Source organism: Triticum urartu, chromosome 6 (assembly GCF_003073215.2).
Source record: "Triticum urartu cultivar G1812 chromosome 6, Tu2.1, whole genome shotgun sequence".
Taxonomy (NCBI): Eukaryota; Viridiplantae; Streptophyta; class Magnoliopsida; order Poales; family Poaceae; genus Triticum; species Triticum urartu.
Window position 1 is genome coordinate 73,610,276 of NC_053027.1, and position 21,000 is coordinate 73,631,275.

Below are 21,000 nucleotides of genomic sequence, written 5' to 3' on the forward strand. Positions count from 1 at the left end.
AACCTGTACGGAAGGCCTTACTTATGAGGACCCGAGCTGCGGCATGATGGGCACCGAGACCCGCATGTATTTCAGCCAAGAGCTACCGTCCCTCCTTTTTGGAGATACATCTTTGAAGAACTCCGGTGGTACTTTTCTTGTAGAGTTCTCCTTCATGAACTTTGTAGGCTTTCGAGCGTCGAAAGATGCGACGTGCCTCATTCTGGTCATCGGGGAGCTCCCGCCTATTAAGGTAGGGAAGGAAAGGTTCAGTCCATGTAGCGATTACCCCCATGATCTCATGGGCGGAAGGTATCATTTCGGTACCCCGAGCCCCCGATGATAGCAGAATTAAGTTCGGCATCTGGGGGTGTGATCGGCTCTGGACTAGTATTACCGCTCTCATCCTGCCATACCACGGATGGCTTAAAAAGCCTTTCTAAAAAGGTGTTAGGTGGGACATGGTCACGCTTAGCGCCCATTCGAGCAAGGATGTCTGCTTCTTGATTGTTGTCTCGAGCCACATGGTGAAACTCGAGCCCTTCAAACCGAGCCAATATTTTGAGTACAGTGTTGCGGTAGGTCGCCATCTTTGGATCTTGCATCGAACTCTCCATTTGTTTGGGATATTGCGAGGTTGGAATCCCCACGCACCTCGAGGCATTGTATGCCCATAGAAATAACCATTCGAAGACCATGCAGTAGTGCGTCATATTCGGCTGTGTTGTTGGAGTCTGTATACATGATTTGTAATACATAACGGACTGTGTCCCCTGTAGGGGATGTTAGGATGACACCAGCCCCAATCCGGCTAGTATTTTATAGCCGTCGAAGTACATCACCCAGTTGGAGTATCCGTTGTACTCCTTGGGGAGTTCGGCTTCTGTCCATTCGGCTACAAAGTCGGCCAACACCTGAGATTTGATAGCTCGGCGTGGCTTGTATGTTATTTCAAATGGTAAGAGCTCGATAGCCCATTTGGTGATGCGGCCGGCGGTGTCCCGATTGTTTATGATGTCATTGAGTGGTACTTTGGAAGCCACCATGATTGAACACTCTTGAAAGTAGTGCTGCAGCTTCCGGGATGCCATAAAGACCGCATGCGCTATCTTTTGATAGTGTGGGCATCGGGATTTGCATGGTGTGAGGACCGCCGATACATAGTATACTGGTTTTTGGAGTGGGAACTTGTGTCCCTCTTCCTCTCGTTCGATGACAAGCACCGCGCTCACCACCTGGTGAGTTGTAGATATGTAGAGCAACATAGGTTTGCCGACATTTGGTGCGGCAAGGATTGGGTTGCTTGCTAACAAAGTTTTTATTTCTTCCAATCCGGCTGTTGCCGCATCCGTCCACTCAAAGTGGTCAGTATGTCGGAGAAGGCGATAAAGCGGCAGTGCCTTTTCTCCTAATCTGCAGATAAAGCGGCTCAAAGCTGCCATGCACCCAGCTAATTTTTGGACCTGCTATAGGTCTGTTGGTGTTGCCAATTGTGACAGGGCTTGGATTTTGGCTAGATTTTCTTCAATTCCTCTATTAGAAACAATGAACCCAAGCAAATTTCCGGCCGGAACGCCAAAAACGCATTTTTCCGGATTGAGCCGTATGTCATATGTTTGGAGGTTGTCAAATGTGAGGCGTAAGTCGTCCACCAATGATTCGACATGTTTAGTTTTGATGACTACATCATCTACGTATGCCTCGACTGTCTTGCCGATTTGGTTTTCCAGGCATGTTTGAATCATGCGTTGGTAAGTGGCGCCGGCATTTTTGAGTCTGAAAGGCATATTATTGATGCAGAAAGGTCCATGCGGAGTAATGAATGCCATTGCAGCTTTATCGAATTCCTTCATCTTAACTTGATGGTACCCGGAGTATGCGTTGAGGAAACACAGTGAATCATGTCCTAGAGTCACATCAATGATTTGGTCAATGTGGGGAAACGGGAAGGGGTCCTTAGGAAAAGCCTTGTTGAGGTCTTTGAAATCGACACAAAGGCGCCAGGATTTGTCCTTCTTTGGCACCATGAACAGGTTTGCTAACCAGTCTAGGTGTTTGATCTCTCAGATGAACCCGACTTCAAGTAGTTTGGCTAGCTCCTCCCCCATAGCTTGTCACTTGGGTTTAGAAAATTGCCGCAGTGTTTGCTTGACTGGTTTGAATGCCTTTATTATGTTGAGGCTATGTTCGGCCAGTCTGTGTGGGATTCCTGGCATATACGAAGGGTGCCAGGCAAAGACGTCCCAATTCTCTTGCAAAAACGCCCTTAGAGCGGCGTCGATTGTTGGATCCAGCTGTGCTCCAATGGCTACTGTTTTGTTAGGATCCGTTGGGTGTACTTGAAATTTGACTATTTCGTCTGCTGGCTTGAAGGAAGTGGATTTGGGTCTCTTGTCAAGGATTACATCGTCCTTGTCGACTATGGAGTGCAGAGTGGTTAGCTACTCGCCGTGAGGGCCTCGGATAGTGCCTCGAGGGCCAGGGATGCGGTTTTTTTCCGGCGCAGAGTGCTATATCCGAATCACTAGTGATAGTGATAACTCCCTTGGGCCACCTGGCATTTGGAGCTTCATGTACCCGTAATGGGGTATGGCTTGAAAGGGTGTGAATGCGTCTCGCCCCAACATGGCTTGATATCCGCTGTTGAAAGGTGCCACGTGGAAGAGCAACTCTTCGGACATGTAGTTCTCTGGCGTGCCGAATACGACGTCAAGTTTAATCTTCCCCGAGCTTCGTGCTTCTCGACTGGGGATAATGCCTCAGAAGGTGGTGCTGTTTTGCTCGATGCGACTCTTGTCCATTTGCATTTTATTGAGCGTGTCCTCGTAGATGAGGTTTAGTCCGCTGCCACCGTCCATGAGCACCTTAGTGAGCCTAAAACAATCCACAATTGGGTTTAATACCAAGGCGGCAGGTGCTCAGACTGATCTGTCCCATGGTTCATCGGGAGTTGTAAAAGTTATTGCCATATCATTCCAAGGGTTTATTGCGGCTACTTGGTTGACTTCTGTGAGGTCGCGGAGCGCCCTCTTGCGTCAATTGTTTGAAGAAAAGGTCTTGAAGACCGTAAATACATTGAGATCGGCGTCCTCCGAAGAGTGCCTCTCTGTGGTGATGTTGGTGAGGATGGCCTCACCGCTCTTACCACCTGCCGGAGTACCCAACATGCCCGAAGGCTGTGTGTTGGTTCAGTATTCGGCGTCGTATGTATCTGACAGGGTTTGTTGAGCAGGTCGTCAAGGACAGTTATGTGTCCCGTGAAGGGCTTGATTTTTTTGTCCATGAGATGATGATCGGGTGCCCCATAAGGGTGCATCCTTTTTGTCCGTCTGGTGGGCTGCTTAAAGGAGGAGGTTCCCATCGGGCTGTCTGGGCTTTCCAGGTGCTTTCCATTGCGCAGTACTTCTGTATGATGTGTGCCAAATATGCAAAGTGCAGTATGCGGCGGCGGTTGAGGGCGTTGAGGATTCCCTCATCCGTACAGTTGCGACAAAATACTGAAACCGCGTCGTCGTCGCAGCAATCTTTAATCTTGTTTTTAACAAGGAGGAATATGGCCCAAAAGTGATGGTCCGTTTCCTCATGTTGCTATCGTACATACATTAGGTCGCATACATCTGGAGGACCTGAATTGTTTGGGGAATATTGCTTGTGGTGGGTGGGCGGGTTAAAATCTGAACCCTGACTCACTATTGCATCCGGAGTTTGAAGAATTTCCTAGGTGACCAACCCAGGATCCGGAGTGGGGGAGTCCTGGTGGCTTTTGGGCTCAACGCCTAGATCTATGTTCGGAGGACATGATGTCTCTTCCTGAAGATGGGTATCTGGCTCGCAGGGCTCGAAAATCAGAACATAGCTTGTTCTTAAATTGGGGGGAGAAGTATTCTTAGTTTGTTCCTCCATGATTGCTACCAGATGGGTGATCGGCAGGGACTTGATTTCCCGCTGATCGGGTTTAAGCCCAATCTGATCGTAGTTTGTTACAACCCCCAGGGCGGCAACGCGATCTAGTAGCTCATTCAAGGACGAGGCATCTGTTGGATCCATCTTTTCGGGGTGTTCAAGGCTGATGCAAAGACGATTTTTAGCGATTTCGAGGGCTGCCTTTGGCTTAATGGCCGCGCGAGTTCCCATGGTCAAATCGCCGAGCTAAAGGACCTGTCCCAGAGCTAGGGCCCTTCCAGAGGTAATGTTGTCATTAATGACAAGGAGAGCCATCGATCCTGTAGTCGACAACACAGTGGAACTCTCAATGAAAGCACCAATGTCGGTGTCAAAACCAGCCGATCTAGGGTAGGGGTCCAGAACTGTGCGTCTGAGCATCGAAGGTAACAGGAGGCGGAGGGGACACGAAGTTTACCTAGGTTTGGGCCCTCTTAATGGAGGTAATACCCTACTTCTTGCTTGATTGACTTTGATGAGTATAGGGTTACAAGAGTTGATCTACCTCGAGATCGTAATGGCTAAACCCTAGATGTCTAGCATATGTAAATTCTGATAGCCTCTACGGACTAAACCCTCTGGTTTATATAGACACCTAAGGGGCCTAGGGTTGTACAGGGTCGGTTTTACAGAGAAAGGAAAGTACACTTCCGGACGCCAATCTTGCCAACCACGCAAAGGAGGGTCCCATCCGGACACGGGGGAAGACCTTCTACCTTGTATCATCACGGCCCGTCAGTCCAGCCCATGTCACATAGCCTGTACACCTGAGGACCCCATAATCCAGGACTCCCTCACCAACGTCTTACTTTGATTCGGCGGTATTGTTGAACGTAGCGGCCCAGACCGACATTACATGACCGTGTTCAGGAGACTAGTTCTACCGACATTCTTTGCACACAGGTGGCTGGCGGGTGTCTGTTTCTCCAACTTTAGTTGAATCGAGTTTGACTACGGCCGGTGTCGGTGTCAAAACCGGTGGATCTCGGGTAGGGGGTCCCGAACTGTGCGTCTAGGCCGGATGGTAACAGGAGGCAGGGAACACAATGTTTTACCCAGGTTCGGACCCTCTTGATGGAGGTAAAACCCTACGTCCCGCTTTATTGATATTGATGATATGGGTAGTACAAGAGTAGATCTACCATGAGATCGGAGAGGCTAAACCCTAGAAGCTAGCCTATGGTATGATTGTATGTTATGGTTGTTGTCCTACGGACTAAAACCCTTCGATTTATATAGACACTAGAGAGGGTTACGGTTACACAAGGTCGGTTACAAAGGAGGAGATATCCATATCCGTATTGCCTAGCTTGCCTTCCACGCCAAGTAGAGTCCCATCCGGACACGAGACGAAGTCTTCAATCTTGTATCTTCATAGTCCAGCAGTCCGGCCAAAGGATATAGTCCGGCTGTCCGGAGACCCCCTAATCCAGGACCAAGGTGTACGATTGCAAGGCGCCATTAATGAACAAGAATGCAATAATAGTCGTAATGTCATGCATTGTTTATTAAAAAATTGCGTTAAAGCAGAGTGATATAGATAGTGCGATAAGCAAAGAGTAGGACTATGTCCCTTCCAAGGGCAAGCTGAGGAATGATATCAAATCGAATATTTCACACGTTAGTGTAATCAACCTGGGAATTCCGTGGTATGACGTAGATGCCTGCCTCCTTGGTTGCTGCATCATGTGTGCGGCAATAGTGCTGCCGGACAGTGTTTCTAGAGATTAAGGTCCTGAAAAAAAAGAAAAATAACCAAACGGGAAGCCCCTAGTGCGGTTTAAGCCGCGTCTTGGGCCGTGCAGTAGTTGTGCCCCCCTCCCCACCTGTGCCCATGGTATTTTTAATGCGTAATTATGTACGTGTGGCACGAGTTTCACCGTTGGGCTGGGATTGGGGTGGCCGCCGTATTGCTACGCGAGCTCAGATCGCGCTAGGCGTTCTATTTGCCGATTGCCCCGAGCGCGCTTGAAGGTGTCCGGGCTTTGAAGCGCTGAACTGGTTGATTGCCTTGAGAGGCTGCTTTGCGCTTCTGCTTCGAGGGTCACGGTGTGCTCCTCTGTTCGGAGAGAGCACTCTGTGTTTCCATTGACTGTAATAACTCTGTGAGGTCCTGGCATCTTGAGCTTGAGGTATGCATAATGCGGTATCGCATTGAATCTAGCAAATGCGGTTCGCCCGAGCAGCGCATGATAACCACTGCGGAACGGGACTATATCGAAGATTAACTCTTCGCTTCGGAAATTATCCGGGGATCCGAAGACCACTTCCAGTGTAATTGAGCCTGTGCAATGGGCCTCCACACCTGGAATGACGCCTTTAAAGGTCGTTTTTGTGGGTTTGATCCTTGAGGGGTCTATACCCATTTTGCGCACTGTATCCTGATAAAGCAGGTTCAGGCTGCTGCCGCCATCCATAAGGACTCGAGTGAGGTGAAATCCATCAATGATTGGGTCTAGGAACAGTGCGGCAAATCCGTCGTGACGGATACTAGTGGGGTGGTCCCTGCGATCGAAGGTGATCGGACAGGAGGACCAAGTGTTGAACTTTGGGGCGACTGGCTCCAATGCATATACGTCCCTGAGCGCACGCTTCTGCTCCCTCTTGGGGATGTGGGTTGCATATATCATGTTCACCGTCCGCACTTGCGGGGGAAACCTCTTCTGACCTCTGGTGTGCGGCTGCCGGGGTTCTTCCTCGTCATCGCTATGCGGCCCCTTGTCCTTGTTTTTGGCAATTAACTTGTCGGCCTGCTTGAACACCCAACAATCCTTGTTGGTGTGATTGGCTGGCTTGTCTAGGTGCTGTGTATTTGACACGAGCGATCTAGTATTCGGTCCAAGCTGGACAGACCCGGCGTACTTTGTTTGAATGTTTTTTTCCGCTGACCGGGTTTAGAGCCTTTGAATCCGGCATTGACTGCCGTATCCTCGGTGTTTTCGCTGTTAATATGGCGCTTATGTTTGTTGCGACGTGACCTGCTATTGTCGTCCTTGGTACCCGGGGTACTATGGTTCTTTGATATGTTATTACTGCGAGCCAGCCAGCTGTCTTCTCCCGCGCAAAAGCGGGTCATGAGCGTTGTGAGAGCTGCCATAGATTTTGGCTTTTCCTGACCAAGGTGCCAGGCTAGCCACTTGTCTCGGATGTTGTGTTTGAAAGCCGCTAAGGCCTCTGCATACGGACAAACGACGATCTGATTTTTCTTTGTAAGGAACCGAGTCCAGAATTGCCTGGCCGACTCTTCGGGCTGCTGAATTATGTGGCTCAAGTCATCGGCGTCTGGTGGTCGCACATAAGTACCCTGAAAGTTGTCGAGGAATGCGGCTTCCAGATCTTCCCAACAGCTAATGGAGTCCGCTGGCAAGCTGTTAAGCCAATGCCATGCTGGTCCTTTGAGCTTTAGTGGGAGGTATTTGACGGCGTGTAAGTCATCACCGCGGGCCATGTGGATGTGGAGGAGGAAATCATCGATCCATACTGCGGGATCTGTTGTGCCGTCGTATGATTCAATATTTACAGGTTTGAAACCTTCTGGGAATTGATGTTCCATTACTTCGTCTGTGAAGCACAAGGGGTGTGCGGCGCCTCTGTATTGGGCGATATCGCGACGCAGCTTGAATGGGTCTCGCCCGCTGTGTTCGGCCCGGCCGGATTTCCTTTTACTGTATCCGGTGTGACGTTTATTGTCTCGCATAGTAGTGCGCCGTCGTGATCCGTAGATTGATCTTGCATGCTTTGCTTTGTCCTCCAATATGTCTCGCAGGTTAGGCGTATCTCCCCATGCCTTTTTATTCGAATGGTGTCGGGGTGGAGGCTGAGCTTTTGGCTGGAATGCCTCTCTATCGCGGCCACGAGGTGGCCGATCAGCCGTATCATATGCTTCCTCCTCCAGTCGGGGTAGTAACCTGCACTTTGGGTAATTCTTGGAGGGGCGCTCGAGTTTATATTCCTCGGTCGCGAGGACTTCAGTCCATCTGTCAGCTAGCAGATCTTGATCAGCTTGAAGCTGCTGCTGCTTTTTCTTCAGTCTATTTGCCATGGCCATAAGCCCCCGCTTGAAGCGCTCTTGTTCGACGGGATCCTCTGGTACGGCGAATTCATCGTCGCCGAGGCATGCCTCGTCTTCGGAGGGGGGCATGTAATTGTCATCCTCCTCCTCTCCATCTGCCGCTCTCTCAGGAGAGCTGGCTCCTTCATCCTCCTGCTCTAAATCTTGCTGGAGGGGATTTTTGTTGTCTTCGGCACTATCCGGAGTGTTATTATCTCCTGTGCCGGTATCACCACTTTTGCTTTGGCGGGACATAGAGCGGCGCCGCTGATGTCGGCGCTTGGGTTGCTTCTTGGAGGGGTCATCCTCCGCTATCTCGTCGCCATTGCCTTCGTTGGGTGTATCCACCATGTATATGTCATATGACGAGGTGGCTTTCCAGTGCCCTATAGGCGTTGGTTCATGTTCGTCTCCTACATCGTCGTCCATACCATCAATGTCTTCGGAGTCAAAGTCGAGCATGTCGGTTAAATCATCGACAGTGGCTATGAAGTGGGTGGTGGGTGGGCGTCGAATTTCTTCGTCATCCACATCCCAATCATGTTGGCCATAGTCTGGCAAGGGCTCTCCTGACAAAGAGAGAGACCTTAGTGAATTCAGAATGTCACCGAAGGGCGAGTGCTGAAAGATATCCACGGCGGTGAATTCCATGATCAGCGCCCAATCGGATTCGATTGGCACGGGCGCGGACGGTTGGGAGTCCAGAAAAGAGTCCGGCACCTTGGAGTCATGGGCTTCGTAGAGGATTAGGCTGGTGTTTGGCTCGATCGCCATTGAGACTGCAGTCCCTGAGGCGGTGTCTAGCCACCCGTCCTTGATTGGCGCAGTTGGCTCCAAGCTGAGGGTCGTAGCTGATGCGGGCGCGGCCTCTGGGGTACTGTTCGGTGGTACAGCTAGGTCATACCTGTCGTGACAGTGCGGCGCGCCCGGCTGTGGCTCGAATCCGTCGAAGATCAAGTCTCCGCCGATGTTGGCTGTGTAGTTCAAACTTCCAAATCTGACCTGACGGCCAGGGGCGTAGCTTTCAATCTGCTCCAGATGGCCAAGCGAATTAGCCCACAGTGCAAAGCCGCAGAATACGAAGATCTGTCCGGGGAGAAAAGTCTCGCCCTAAACCGCATCGCTATCGATGATAGTAGGAGCCATCAAGCCTAACGGCGACGCCACAGAGGAACTCTCAATGAAAGCACCAATGTCGGTGTCAAAACCGGCGGATCTCGGGTAGGGGGTCCCGAACAATGCGTCTAGGCCGGATGGTAACAGGAGGCAGGGGACACAATGTTTACCCAGGTTCGGGCCCTCTTGATGGAGGTAAAACCCTACGTCCTGCTTTATTGATATTGATGATATGGGTAGTACAAGATTAGATCTACCACGAGATCGGAGAGGCTAAACCCTAGAAGCTAGCCTATGGTATGATTGTATGTTATGGTTGTTGTCCTACGGACTAAAACCCTTCGGTTTGTATAGACACCGGAGAGGGTTAGGGTTACACAAGGTCGGTTACAAAGGAGGAGATATCCATATCTGTATTGCCTAGCTTGCCTTCCACGCCAAGTAGAGTCCCATCCGGACACGAGATGAAGTCTTCAATCTTGTATCTTCATAGTCCAACAGTCCGGCCAAAGGATATAGTCCGGCTGTCCGGAGACCCCCTAATCCAGGACTCCCTCAGCCGGTCCTTGTTGAAGGTTAAAACAACACACTTGACGAAATATCGTTGTGGTTTTGATGCGTAGGTAAGAACGGTTCTTGCTATAAGCCCGTAGAAGCCACGTAAAACTTGCAACAACAAAGTAGAGGACATCTAACTTGTTTTTGCAGGGCATGTTGTGATGTGATATGGTCAAGACGTGATGAGATATAAATTGTTGTATGAGATGATCATGTTTTGTAGAAGTTATCGGCAATTGGCAGGAGCCTTATGGTTGTCACTTTATTGTATGAAATGCAATCACCATGTAATTGCTTTACTTTATCACTGAGCGGTAGCGATAGTCGTGGAAGCAATAGTTGGCGAGACGACAACGACTCTATGATGGAGATCAAGGTGTCAAGCCGGTGACGATGAAGATCATGACGGTGCTTTGGAGTTGGAGATCAAAGGCACAAGATGATGATGGCCATGTCATGTCACATATTTTGATTGCATGTGATGTTTATCCTTTATGCATCTATTATGCTTAGTATGGCGGTAGCATTATAAGATGATCCCTCACTAAATTTCAAGGTACAAGTGTTCTCCCTGAGTATGCACCATTGCTACAGTTCGTCGTGCCGAGACACCACGTGATGATCGGGTGTGATAAGCTCTACGTTCACATACAACGGGTGCAAACCAGTTTTGTACATGCAAAATACTCGGGTTAAACTTGACGAGCCTAGCATATGCAGATATGGCCTCAGAACATTGAGACCAAAAGGTCGAACGTGAATCATATAGTAGATATGATCAACAAAGTGACGTTCACGACTGAAAACTACTCCATCTCACGTGATGATCGTACATTGTTTAGTTGATATGGATCACGTGATCATTCCGATGACTAGAGGGATGTCTATCTAAGTGGGAGTTCTTAAGTAATATGATTAATTGAACTTTAATTTATCATGAACTTAGTACCTTATAGTTTTCGCATATCTATGTTGTTGTAGATCAATGGCCCGTGCTACTGTTCCCTTGAATTTTAATGCGTTTCTAGAGAAAGCTAAGTTGAAAGATGATGGTAGCAACTACACAGACTGGGTCCGTAACTTGAGGATTATCCTCATTGCTGCACAGAAGAATTACGTCTTGGAAGCACTGCTAGGTGCAAGACCCGCTGCAGGAGCAACTCCGGACGTTATGAATGTCTGGCAGAGCAAAGATGATGCCTACTCGATAGTTTAGTGTGCCATGCTTTACGGCTTAGAATCGGGACTTCAAAGGCGTTTTGAACGTCACGGGTCATATGAGATGTTCTAGGAGTTGAAGTTAATATTTCAAGCAAATGCCCGAGTTGAGAGATATGAAGTCTCCAACAAGTTCTATACTTGTAAGATGGAGGAGAATAGTTATATTAGTGAACACATACTCAGAATGTCTGGGTACCATAACCACTTCACTCAGCTGTGAGTTAATCTTCCGGGTGATAGTGTCATTGACAGAGTTCTTCAATCACTACCACCAAGCTATAAAGGCTTTGTGATGAACTATAATATGCAAGGGATGGAAAAGAAAATTCTCGAGCTCTTCATGATGCTAAAGGCTGCAGAGGTAGAAATCAAGAAGGAGCATCAAGTGTTGATGGTTAGCAAGACCACTAGTTTAAGAAAAAGGGCAAAGGGAAGAAGGGGAACTTCAAGAAGAACAACAAGAAAGTTGATGCTCAAGGGAAGAAGCCCAAGTCTGGATCTAAGCCTAAGACTAAGTGCTTCTACTCCAAAGGGACTGGTCACTAGAAGCGGAACTACCCCAAGTATTTGGCGGATAAGAAGGATGGCAAAGTGAAAGGTATATTTGATATACATGTTACTGATGTGTACCTTACTAATGCTCGTAGTAGCGCCTGGGTATTTGACACTACTTCTGTTGCTCATATTTGCAACTCGAAACAGGGGCTACAGATTAAACGAAGATTGGCTAAGGACGAGGTGATGATGCACGTCGGAAATGGTTCCAAGGTTGATGTGATCGCCGTTGGCACGCTACCTCTACATCTACCGTCATGATTAGTTTTACACCTGAGTAGTTCTTATTTGGTGCCAGCGTTAAGCATGAACATTATATCTGGATCTTGTTTAATGCGAGATGCTTATTCATTTAAATAAGAGAATAATGGCTGTTCTATTTATATGAGTAATATCTCTTATGGTCATGCACCCTTGATGAGTGGTCTATTTTTGTTGAATCTCGATCGTAGTGATACACATATTCATCATATTGAAGCCAAAAGATGCAAAGTTAATAATGATAGTGCAACTTATTTTTGGCACTGCCATTTAGGTCATATTGGTGTAAAGCGCATGAAGAAACTCCATGCTAATGGGCTTTTGGAATCACTTGATTATGAATCACTTGATGCTTGCGAACCATGCCTCATGGGAAAGACTAAGACTTCGCTCTTCGGAACAATGGAGCGAGCCACCGACTTATTGGAAATTATACATACTGATGTATGTGGTCCGATGAGTGTTGAGGCTCGTGGAGGGGATCGTTATTTTCTGACATTCACAGATGATTTAAGAAAATATGGGTATATCTACTTAATGAAATATAAGTCTGAAACGTTTGAAAAGTTCAGAGAATTTCAGAGTGAAGTGGAAAATCATCGTAACAAGAAAATAAAGTTTCTACGATCTGATCGTGGAGGTGAATATTTGAGTTATGAGTTTGGTCTTCATTTGAAACATTGTGGAATAGTTTCGCAACTCATGCCACCTGGAACACCACAACGTAATGGTGTGTCCGAACATCGTAACCGTACTTTATTAGATATGGTGCGATCTATGATGTCTCTTATAGATTTACCGCTATCGTTTTGGGGTTATGCTTTAGAGACGGTTGCATTCATGTTAAATAGGGCACCATCTAAATCCGTTGAGATGGCACCATATGAACTGTGGTTTAGCAAGAAACCTAAGCTGTCGTTTCTTAAAGTTTGGGGCCGAGATGCTTATGTGAAAGAATATTCAACCTGATAAGCTCGAACCCAAGTCGGAGAAATGTGTCTCCATAGGATACCAAAAGGAAACAGTTGGGTACACCTTCTATCACAGATCCGAAGGCAAGATATTCGTTGGTAAGAATGGATCCTTTCTAGAGAAGGAGTTTCTCTCGAAAGAAGTGAGTGGGAGGAAAGTAGAACTTGATGAGGTAATTGTACCTTCTCCCAAGTTGGAAAGTAGTTCATCAAAAAACCAGTTCCAGTGATTCCTACACCAATATCGAGGAAGCTAATGATGATGATCATGAAACTTCAGGTCAAGTTATTACCAAACCTCGTGGGTCAACCAGAGTACGGTCCGCACCAGAGTAGTACGGTAATCCTGCTCTGGAAGTCATGTTATTAGACCATGATGAACCTACGAACTATGAGGAAGTGATGATGAGCCCAGATTCCGTGAAATGGCTTGAGGCCATGAAATCTGAGATGGGATCCATGTATGAGAACAAAGTGTGGGCTTTGGTTGACTTGCCCGATGGTCGGCAAGCCATAGAGAATAAATGGATCTTCAAGAAGAAGACTGACACTGATGGTAATGTTACTATCTACAAAGCTTGACTTGTTGCGAAAGGTTTTTGACAAGTTCAAGGGATTGACTACGATGAGACCTTCTCACTCGTAGCAGTGCATAAGTCTGTCTGAATCATGTTAGCAATTGCCGCATTTTATGATTATGAAATTTGGCAAATGGATGTCAAAACTGCATTCCTTAATGGATATCTTAAAAAAGAATTGTATATGATGCAACCAGAAGGTTTTGTTGATCCTAAAGGTGCTAACAAAGTGTGCAAGCTCCAGCGATCTATTTATGGACTGCTGCAAGCATCTCGGAGTTGGAATATACGCTTTGATAGTGTAATCAAAGCATATGGTTTTAGACAGACTTTTGGGGAAGCATGTATTTACAAGAAAGTGAGTGGGAGCTCTGTAGCATTTCTAATATTATATGTGGATGACATATTGTTGATTGGAAATAATACAGAATTTCTGGATAGCATAAAAGAATACTTGAATAAGAATTTTTCAATGAAAGACCTTGGTGAAGCTGCTTATATATTAGGCATCAATATCTATAGAGATATAGATCAAGACGCTTAATTGGACTTTCACAAAGCACATACCTTGATAGGGTTTTAAATAAGTTCAAAATGGATCAGTCAAAGAATGGGTTCTTGCCTGTGTTGCAAGGTGTGAATTTGAGTCAAACTCAATGCCCGACCACTGTAGAAGATAGAGAGAAAATGAAAGTCATTCCCTATGCCTAAACCATAGGTTCTATCATGTATGCGATGTTGTGTACCAGACCTGATGTGTGCCTTGATATAAGTTTAGAAGGGAGGTACCAAAGTAGTCCAGGAGTGGATCACTGGAAAAAGGTCAAGAACATCCTGAAATACCTGAAAAGGACTAAGGATATGTTTCTCATTTATGGAGGTGACAAAGAGCTTGTCGTAAATGGTTACGTCGATGCAAGCTTTGACATAGATCTGGATGACTCTAAGTCATAAACCGGACACATATTTATATTGAATGGTGGAGCTGTAAGTTGGTGCAGTTCCAAGCAGAGCATTGTGGCGGGATCTACATGTGAAGCGGAGTACATAGCTGCTTTGGAAGCAACAAATGAAGGAGCCTGGATGAAGGAGTTCATATCCGATCTAGGTGTAGTTACCTAGTGCATCGGTGAAGGAAATACGCCCTAGAGGCAATAATAAAGTTATTATTTATTTCCTTATTTCATGATAAATGTTTATTATTCATGCCATAATTGTATTAACCGGAAACATAATACATGTGTGAATACATAGACAAACATAGTGTCACTAGTATGCCTGTACTTGACTAGCTCGTTAATCAAAGATGGTTAAGTTTCCTAACCATAGACATGAGTTGTCATTTGATTAATGAGATCACATCATTAGGAGAATGATGTGATTGACTTTACCCATTCCGTTAGCTTAGCACTTGATCGTTTAGTATGTTGATGTTGCTTTATTCATGACTTATACATGTTCCTACGACTATGAGATTGTGCAACTCCCATTTACCGGAGGAACACTTTGTGTTCTAACAAATGTCACAACGTAACTGGGTGATTATAAAGGTGCTCTACAGGTGTCTCCGAAGGTACTTGTTGAGTTGGCGTATTTCGAGATTAGGATTTGTCACTCCGATTATCGGAGAGGTATCTCTGGGCCCACTCGGTAATACACATCACTATAAGCCTTGCAAGCATTGTAACTAATGAGTTAGTTGCAGGATGATGTATTATGGAACGAGTAAAGAGACTTTCCGGTAACGAGATTGAACTAGGTATTGAGATACCGACGATCGAATCTCGGGCAAGTAACATATCGATGACAAAGGGAACAACGTATGTTGTTATGCGGTTTGACTGATAAAGATCTTCGTTGAATATGTGGGAGCCAGTATGAGCATCCAAGTTCCGCTATTGGTTATTGACCGGAAACGTGTCTCGGTTATTTCTACATAGTTCTCGACCGCGTAGGGTCCGCACGCTTAAAGTTCAGTGACGATCGGTATTATGAGTTTATGTGATTTGATGTACTGAAGGTAGTTCGGAGTCTTGGATGAGATCGGGGACATGACAAGGAGTCTCGAAATGGTCGAGACGTAAAGATCGATATATTGGAAGGTTATTGTCGGTGTCAAAACCGGCGGATCTCGGGTAGGGGGTCCCGAACTGTGCGTCTAAGGCGGATGGTAACAGGAAGCAGGGGACACGATGTTTACCCAGGTTCGGGCCCTCTTGATGGAGGTAATACCATACGTCCTGCTTGATTGTTCTTGATGATATGAGTATTACAAGAGTTGATCTACCACAAGATCGTAGAGGCTAACCCTAGAAGCTAGCCTATGGTATGATTGTCTGTCGTCCTACGGACTAAACCCTCCGGTTTATATAGACACCGGAGGGGGCTAGGGTTACACAAGGTCGGTTACAAGGAAGGAGATATACACATCCGTATTGCCTAGCTTGCCTTCCACACCAAGGAGAGTCCCATCCGGACATGGGATGAAGTCTTCAATCTTGTATCTTCATACTCCAACAGTCCGGCCAAAGGATATAGTCTGGCGTGCAATATTGTCTTCGGCATTGCAAGGCGGGTTCTTCTCCAAATACTTCATGGAAGATTTTTGAACACAAGGATAGTGTCTGGTTCTGTAAAACAAGTTCCACACCCCACCGTAGAGAGAATAATATTTCCATAAAATCTAATCTGTTGACACGTTTTGGCAGCACAACATCACGTCACGGCCCGGTCCTTATTAGAACAGTTTTTCTCAACCAGCGTTGCGCATATTGCGAGGCGGTTTTTTTGTCACGTCTTGTCAAAGCAGAGATCGTGTCCCCCTTATTACGGGATTCTCATCAATACGGACGTGGGTAACCCAACCGTGCCTGTTGGTATGACTCCTAGATCTTAGGCAAGTCCAAAACGGCCACGAGGAGGACGCTTGATATTCACCCTCTTTATAAAGAGGATGAGGCTTTTTCTTTTTTCCCTCTCGTGCTCAATCAAATCCTTCCCCCGCCTCGAGTTCTAACACCCAAAGCTCAGGTCAGGCGCTTCGGACCTTCAACTATGTCCGGATCCAACCTTCAAGGTCGGTGGATGCCTTCCTCTGTCACAGAGGAGGACATCAAGAAGCTGAGAGAGGCCAGATATCTGACTGCCGAAATTTCACATAGGCTGCCTGCCTGAGGGCAGGTCATCCCTACTCCCGAACCCACCAGGAGTGTCGTGTTCATCTCCCACTTCCTCCGAGGACTAGGCCTTGCTCTGGATCCCTTTGTTAGGGGTCTTATGTTCTATTATGGGCTGGATTTCCATGATCTGGCCCCGGAATCCCTTCTTCACATCTCGTCATTTATTGTCGCATGTGAGGCCTTCCTCCGTAGTACCCCTCACTTCGGCCTATGCTCAAGACCTTCTATGTGAAGCCGAAGATGATCGAGGGGCGGCACGCAGGTTGCGGAGGTGCCTTAATAAGAAAAATCGCTGATGCTCCATGGCCAGAGGGTTCCTTCCTAGAGGTGTCCAGCTTGTGGCAGTGGGTGTGGTTTTACATCACAACTCCCCGAAGTGCCAAGTGGGCAGCCGCCCCCACCTTTCGCTCGGCCCCCCCATCGCAACTGATATCATGGATCAGCAGGGGGCTGAGCTGGGGTCCAGCAAAGGACGTGCCAATATTACAGAGCCGTATTCTAGATCTCTTTGAGAGAGATTTCAGTCTGGTTATGGTAATGCAAGTTATGCTAGTTCGTCGAGTCCAACCTTGCAAACATCGGCCCCTACGTATGTGGGAATTCAACCCGGAAGGACCGCGAGCTATTCAGCATTTCCTCAGCATGACGCTCGAAGAGATGTACAAATCGTTCTTCGGACCCCAAATAGAGTGTCCGGACACCACCGAGGATGTGGGTTTGAGCTGCAATCGCCCTACTACCCAAGTAAGCAATTCCATGGCCGAACCCGCTGTCCTTTTGTTTATCATGGCATCATTCTAAAGAGTCGCTCTTTGACCAGGATTGGATAATAATGGCGAAGATGATCAGGTGTTCGGCGCCCCTTCCTGAGGGCTTGGATAATCCGGTACTGGAGAAGATGCTCGAGCCGACGCCTTATCTAGTGCCCTCAAAGGACGATGAAGGGGGGAATAAAGAGGGTGAAAGAGGGCCTCACTCGCTACACATTCCAACCGGGGGAATGAGAGCCTCTGCGATGGAGGATAACCAGGGGGAGGAATATGACATTCTCTCTCCCCGGGGAAGGAAGAGGACTGCTGATACGTCTCCAACGTATCTATAATTTTTGAATGCTCCATGCTATATTATCTACTGTTTTGGGCAATATTGGGATTTATTATCCACTTTTATATTACTTTTGGGACTAACCTATTATCCGGAGGCCCAGCCCGGATTTGCTGTTTTATGCCTATTTCAGTGTTTCGAAGAAAAGGAATATCAAACGGAGTCAAAACAGAACGAAATCAACTGGAGAAGTTATTTTTGGAAGGAAACCTACCGGATAGACTTGGACCCTACGTCAGAAGATGAAGGAGGAGCTCACGAGGGTAGGAGGCGCGCCCACCCCCCTGGGGCGCGCCTCCCTGCCTTGTGCCCCCCCCCTTCGGTCCACCGATGTACTCCTTTCACCCATATATACCCACGTATCCAAAAACTTCCACAACACACAATAGATCGGGAGTTCCGCCGCCAGAATCCTCCGTAGCCACCGAAAACCAATCTAGACCCATTCCGGCACCCTGCCGAAGGGGGAATCCTTCTCCGGTGGCCATCTTCATCATCCCGGTGCTCTCCATGACGAGGAGGGAGTAGTTCTCCCTCGGGGCTGAGGGTATGTACCAGTAGCTATGTGTTTGATCTCTCTCTCTCTCGTGTTCTTGATTTGGCACGATCTTGATGTATCGCGAGCTTTGCTATTATAGTTGGATCTTATGTTTCTCCTCCCCCTCTTCTCTCTTGTAATGAATTGAGTTTCCCCTTTGAAGTAATCTTATCGGATTGAGTCTTTAAAGATTTGAGAACACTTGCTGTATGTCTTGCCATGGATATCTGTGGTGACAATGGGATATCACATGATTCACTTGATGTATGTTTTGGTGATCAACTTGCGGGTTCCGCCCACGAACCTATGCATAGGGGCTGGCACATGTTTTCGTCGTGATTCTCCGGTAGGAACTTTGGGGCACTCTTTGAGGTCCTTTGTGTTGGTTGAATAGATGAATCTGAGATTGTGTGATGCATATCGTATAATCATGCCCACGGATACTTGAGGTGACATTGGAGTATCTAGGTGACATTAGGGTTTTGGTTGATTTGTATCTTAAGTTGTTATTCTAGTACGAACTCTAGGGCTGTTTGTGACATTTATAGGAATAGCCCAACGGATTGATTGGAAAGAATAACTTTGAGGTGGTTTCGTACCCTACCATAATCTCTTCATTCGTTCTCTGCTATTAGTGACTTTGGAGTGACTCTTTGTTGCATGTTGAGGGATAGTTTTATGATCCAATTATGTTAGTATTGTTGAGGGAACTTACACTAGCGGAAGTATGAACCCTAGGCCTTGTTTCAACGCATTGCAATACCGTTTACGCTCACTTTTATCACTTGCTACCTTGCTGTTTTTATAATTTCAGATTACAAATACCTTTATCTACTATCCATATACCACTTGTTTCACCATCTCTTCGCTGAACTAGTGCACCTATACAATTTACCATTGTATTGGGTGTGTTGGGGACACAAGAGACTCTTTGTTATTTGGTTGCAGGGTTACTTGAGAGAGACCATCTTCATCCTATGCCTCCTACGGATTGATAAACCTTAGGTCATCCACTTGAGGGAAATTTGCTACTTTCCTACAAACCTCTGCACTTGGAGGCCCAACAATGTCCACAAGAAGAAGGTTGTGTAGTAGACATGAACTACCTCTGAAGATCCGAAAACTAAGGTTTCCAAACGGGAGAACAAATCTTCGCTAGAGGGTCCTGCCTCGGAGGGTATTCTTGCCACACAATGTCTGTGCGGGGATCAGCCCTCTACCGAGCTGTAAGTAAACAAAAAGTACTTAATAGTGAAAATATCCTACCTTACTTCCGAAGACAATAACCGATGCTTATAAATTGTAGTCCGGATCATAGCCCTTCTTGACAGAGTTCGTCTTCGGGGGATCTTCTTCCGGAGATGATGGAGAGCGAAACGCCTCCCCCTGACACCCCGCCTTATGAGGCGGGCGACCCTGAAGTGTCGTCGCGGAGGGTATCTGCGGATCCGCCAAGGCCAGAGGATAACCCTTTGGCCACACCCAGAATCCCCAGTACCCGGCTCTTAAGGAGAGCAGCAACAAGAGTCTGGAACAGTAGAGTGTGCGGTCGGACGCACTGAAGGATCTTCTGGGGCAAGCGGCCATCTCGGAAGCGCAACATACGCTGATGGGTACGGTAATTGAAAGGATTTCATCCACTGAAAATGGATTGCACGAAGCCTTTATGAGTCTGCTGAAAGGCTTTGAGGTACGTGAAATAGTGTATGTTTTTAATAGTACCGCACACGTTAGGTGTGCCCTATGCATATAGTAGCCCCTTAGACTCTGGTTGTCGTCGAGAACAGCGGCAACCCGAGGATCATATTCCCAGGTAATAACCCGACTGACTTTATGTGTAGGCGGCTGAGGCTCCGGTGGCTAGCCGAACTGATGGGTTTACCGAGCTAAAGAGGCAACTTGATGCGGCCGATGCCGATATCGTGCTTGTCAACCAGCGGCTTGACGAGGCACAGGGTAAGTGATTTCTCTGGTGATCGTCACATAATAAGAGGAGCATGATGCCGGTATCTTTAATATGTTGTGACTGCAGATGGAGCTGCCATCATGGAGACCCTTCGGGCGGAGCTTGCCTGAGCCAAGGAACAAGCAAGGAGTAGCAATGCGGCCGCTCTAAAGGCGGCCAAAGAGTCGAGGGACGAACAGGCTGCGCATTGCGAGAGCAAGGAAAGAATGGCCAAAATGGCTCAAGAGTTAAAAGATGTCGTTGACCTTTACCAGCTTCTTAAAGAAGAAAGCCGAGCGAGGGCGATGGGCCTGGAGAAGGCCCTGGTAGCTGCCAAGGAAGGCTTCTCCAAAATTAGAGCAACGAAGGAGGAGCTGCATCAAGCTACAGACATCGTGTCTGGGAAGCCCTTCTTGTTGCGGACTAAATTCGGAGATCTGAAGTATGCTCCTCTTGACCGACTATGGAGTTCTACAGACGCCTACGTGGATTTGGTTGCAAGTGCTGCTGATGTGACCGGTTACTTCAAGGATCAGAAAGATCACGAAGTGGAAAAGCTGTTCTGGTCACAGTTTCATGCTCCAGTCCGCCCGCTGCTGTTGAATGAGCGAATGGTCGAGTGGGCCGAGCTCCATAGGTTGTTCGGACTTGCCATGAGGTCCGTTGTGGATCATCTATGGCCGGGAGGGCCAAGGCCGAGTAGCTATTTTAGTTTAGTGCAACAATTCCTTGGTGCTGTGCCACACATCGATGCTATGAAGAGATCAGCGTGCATAGAGGGTGCGTGGATGGCCTTTGCCCGTGTCAAGACATACTGGGCGGAGATGGAGGCCACCACTGTTGCGACACAGGGTTCGGCCGTAGGCCGTGTGGCTGCCGACCACTAGTTTGAAGAAGTTCTTGAAGGCGCTCGTTCGATAGAGGCTCAGTGCTCGAAGAATATTATGTTCTAGTGACATGAACTTCCATTGTAAAAATAATGTTTTATTGAGTTATCAAGGC